At 41.8% G+C, this 4,617-nt stretch overlaps 1 long non-coding RNA gene across 1 annotated transcript in view; it reads right to left on the bottom strand.

Moving 5' to 3' along the window:
- Nucleotides 1–4,185, bottom strand: part of LOC119414356 — a 4,902-nt gene extending 717 nt beyond the window's left edge. The window contains exons 1-4 of the long non-coding RNA XR_005186997.1: nt 4,086–4,185; nt 960–1,091; nt 359–478; nt 138–214 (exon numbers count right to left, since the gene is read on the bottom strand). This is a non-coding gene — a long non-coding RNA (uncharacterized LOC119414356). The remainder of the gene's footprint in view (nt 1–137; nt 215–358; nt 479–959; nt 1,092–4,085) is intronic.
- Between the last annotated feature and the right edge of the window lie 432 nt (nt 4,186–4,617).

The raw sequence follows: 4,617 nt of genomic DNA, 5'->3' as shown, positions 1-4,617 counted from the left end.
CCACTGGTCTACATGCTGGACAGACTGACAGTCCACTGGTCTACATGCTGGACAGACTGACAGTCCACTGGTCAACAAAGTGCAGCATGGAGATGACTGAACACAACACCTGGAATGTACTTATTGTATGAACACACCATAAGTATGGAGTCCAGATGTGTTTGATGCTGCTGGGCAGACTTAGCTGGGGACGTCTGAGCTCTGCTGGTCCACTCTGTGGAGGAATCATGAAGAATTAGCTCCCATTCTGTCTGTCCACACAGAGACAAGCAAAACCTTGTCCATGTGGAGTCAGGATCAAAAAAACATTTGTTCTCCAGCGTCCAGCAACACCTTCCACTTGAGTCGAAGTTCCTACCTCTCTGCTGCTGCAGGTTGGTCCAATTTAAAGTCTATAAAATCATCCTTTGACGATTCCTTCTTTAGGGACACACAGCTGGGCTCAGGTTTGGGCTCAGCTTTGGGTGTCTGATTAAATCTGATATTAAAAATAATTGATTTAGGCTCATATTCATCAAATGCAATAAAAACTTTTCAAGAATTGGTACAAACTTCCTGTAATTTAGAGACTTGTTTCTTTCTTATCCTGTAGAACACATGGTAATAGTTCAGGTTCAGTTTTACTCTTTTTCTTTTTTATTATTTAGTTTTGTAGAACTGCTCTGTTAATTAAAAAATCCCATACACTCTAGCTTTCATTGTTTAAGTTATTTTATTATGACCATTCTCAGATGGGATATTTGTTACACAAAAACCCTTAAAGTACAGTAAACATTTAGAAAGAAAAGAACAAAAACTATAATAAATTAATACCAGCACATAAATAAACTACAGAACCATCATGCGAAAAAATTTATTTAAGAATCAATTTTTGACCCCTATGCTCACGATTTGTTTAATGAGTGAGTGTCGAGTTCTGGCGTGGAGAAGCGTTGTGGACAGATAGACGACCATCTCACCTCTGATCTTTGTTCTGTCCATCACGTTCCACACACAGAGTGGTTTTAGAGGAAGAGCCGTCCTCCGTTCTGTCCTCACACTGACCCATGCTGCTGAATTCACATCAGCTCACACACCTTTTCTATCTTAACCTGCAGAGGAAACACAAATCATTCGTCTGAACATGAACTCTAATCCACCTGATTCATAAACTGGTTCCTGCTGCAGCTGCAGAGAGGAAGTCCAAAGATTACAGTGCAGCAGAACAAACTGCTTTATTTCACAATTATCATACTATACAAGTGGATTATCTGCTCCATCTAATCTTGGCATAACTGAAATCAAACACATGTGAACTAAAATGAATGTAGTTTTATATTGAAAGGACTGACAGGACGCAGCAGGAAGCTGCTGAGTGCCATGTTAGAACATGACGCAGATTTAGTGAAGAAAACAAACATCAGCTGTTCATCATGTTTTTATTCCACTTCATCAATAATCTAACAACCCTGTAGATTTGTCTTAGAGATTAAACTTTGTGCTGAAATAAGAAGTCAGCATGTTCTCCAAACATGAGCGAGCAGAAACAAAGAGGAAAAGTTCCTGAGACCAGAGTCAAAGATAAAAAAACTAACATAGTTTGTTAAACACTTCAAAGTGCTGAAGAACACGTTCCATTCAACATGGACAGAATACTTTTATTCTGGTTCTGCGCTGAAGAAATAAAAAGTGTTACACTTTTTATTGATGCCATTTGACACAGTTGATCACAGACTAAAGATAAATACAGTATCTTAGAGCACATTGGTTTTATCAAAGCCCACAGTTTCCTGGTTTACAAATGAACACAATGTGTTCAGGTGGCAGGATCCACCTCTTCCTTCCTGGATGTTGTCAAAGGGTTCTGTTCTGGGGCTCATTTAATTTTTAAATTATTATCAATGATCTGTGTAACTATTTGTCAAATGCTTATTTTTATGTTGCTGACACGATTATTTATTGCTGGTCATCCTCACTTATTCAGGCTTTGACGTTTTTACAGGACACTTTTCTGCGACCTGTCCAGGTGTCCCCCGCCCCTCACACAGTGATTGCTGGACATGGGCACCGGCGACCTCCATCACCCAAAATGGAAAAAGCGGGTAAAAGATGATAGATGGAGGACACTTTTGATGTTATTTAGTCTCCTCTGCAAAAACTTAAACTAGTTTTAAATGCTAACAAAACTAAGCTTGTGGTATTTTCTAACAAAGGAGAGCGACCAGGGAGTATCCCACCAATTCTTACCCCACAAACATATAAAGCCTTACGTTACAAATACTTGGGATGTTTTCTTTATGCACTTTCAATTAAGTCAGAGTCAGAGATTCTTTATTGTCATTCGCACCACATGTGGTACATGTGGTGGAGCGAAATTATGTACACAGGGTCCCAGTTACATCCAACAATAAAATGTCTAAGAAAAACAGTAATAACATCTAAGATATGAACTAAGAAAAACATCAACTAAATATACACTAAGCACTCATAACATAAAACATTGAACATCAGCACAAACATGAACATGAGTCTGTGAGCAGATGTGCACGCATGAACACATCAACATTGAAACAGATCAGCAGCAACATGAAACAGATCAGCAGCAACATGATATGGTTTTTCACAGTGATTATTCTAGTTAGAGATTCATGAGTCTAACAGCCTCAGGGTAGAAGCTGTTCCTCAGTCTAGTGGTTCTACACTTAATGCTCCTCAACCTCCTTCCTGAGGGGAGTGGGGCAAAAAGTGTGTGTGCTGGGTGAGTGTGGTCCTTCATGATGCAGGTGGCCCTCTTCCTGCATCTGGAGGTGTAGATGTCTGTGATGGTGGGGAGGCTGACTCCGACAGTCTTCTGTGCAGCCTTCACCACTCTCTGCAAAGCTTTTCTTTCTGCATAAGTCGCAGGGCATGCAAATTATGCAAAAAACGGCAAACTATAGGTAAAAAAATACAGTGTACCAGAACGTATGGTAATCAGTTCAGAGCATTAACACTGTACACTTGCCCTCCAAAGCAAACAAGATGTAGTACATACCACCATTACAGGACATAGCAGTCAAATATTGAGTCAAACACAAGCTTAGGAAAGATGCTGGTTAAGGGTGGCCGGACCTATGGTTTCTTCCTCTCCTCACCACCTGTTACTGGAATGACATCCTTCTTGACGTATTCCATCGCTTTAAACAGAGTCAACAAACACCTTGTCTGTCACCTTTCTGTGCGTGATGTGATGCCATGCATGAAAAAGAATCCATACTGGACACCTGGTCGGTTCCGCAGGAGTCAGCTCACCTCTATGAATGCTGCTCATGTCTTTGCCACGCTTGCGATGTAATCAGCTGTGATGAATATGGATGCTTCTTTGAGTGGACTGGGCCTCCGCTGCGTGCTCGTTGTAATAGCTCCACACAGTCTTGATGATAATGCAGCCTGACCACGGTAACTCTCGATTTATCATCGAAGTCTCTTCTGCCCGGTGTCCAGTATACTGTATGTGGTCAACCAGCGGTAACTTGTCCATCTTCAGCGCTTCCATTAGCATTTTGGCTATCACTGCAGGTGTGCACGAACCAGGTGATTCAGGAACTCCAATAATCCTAACATTGTTACGTTTCATATTCCCCTCCATGGGCTCATGCCTTTTTCTCAGCCCATCCGCCTCAGACTTTAAATCCACCGTGGTCCTGTACAGAGCCCCCACCTCATCCGAACACACAGACAGTCCATTCTCAGCCTCTGTGACATTTAGCTTAACTTGGCCAAGTTCAGCTCTGAGGGGTGAAGTGTTTACAGAACGCTCCACTCTCACTGCTTGTAATCCGCTCCTAATCAAATTCAAATCATCTGTGAGGGATGCTGTCGTTTTTTTAACTGAGTCTTTAGAAATCTTTGTTTCAGTTTTCAACAACTCTGTTCTCATCTGAACATTGGGCTTAAAGACAAAGAAAGTTCACAGTTTCTCCTTGTGGACAAACAGGAAATTAAAGAGTGAGACAAAAGCAGCTGCCTCGTCCTGAAGGTGAATCAAAATGAGTTCTGCCCTCCACAGAGAGAAAAGCCACTCGGAGACTTTGACAGGAAAAGAAGAATGTTGAGTTAACACTCACCCTGATTCAGCTTTCAGTCCTCGTTCTTCTCTGTTCACTCAGAACGGACTCTGATCTCAAAGTGAACATTTCATGTTCTACATGAAGAAGCAGTTTATGATGCTTCAACATTTACTGGAAATCAGCTGAGTTTATCTGTGGGTGTGTTTCTGCGGCTCAAAGGTCAGTTTTTCTCACCTCACCTAAACAGATTCCACCATCCATATCTGCGTGAAGCAACACACATTTCACTGTGTCCACACACGACACTCAGTTTGTGCTGCAGCAACAAAAAGTCCAACAAGTGTTTGTGCACTTTTCTCTTCCTCTCTACCAGAGTGCTGTGGCAGCTCCACACTGCACACTCTGGACCATCAGTCCATTCAAGTCACACACAAGGCTCCCAGTTTCTGACAGGTCCACACCTGGAGGGTCAGGGAAATTTGGTCGATGTATGGATGTTTTTAACTACTATGGCTGAGCATGTTAACTGTCCATGTGTTTGCTACCAGAGAGTTCTTTTCTCTTTCAGAGACAGCAGAATGAGGATACT

This window comes from Nematolebias whitei, chromosome 9 (genome assembly GCF_014905685.2).
Source record: "Nematolebias whitei isolate Nwh7 chromosome 9, NemWhi1, whole genome shotgun sequence".
Taxonomy (NCBI): Eukaryota; Metazoa; Chordata; class Actinopteri; order Cyprinodontiformes; family Rivulidae; genus Nematolebias; species Nematolebias whitei.
The sequence above is the reverse complement of the archived record's forward strand: the minus strand, read 5'-3'. Positions and strand labels throughout refer to the sequence as shown.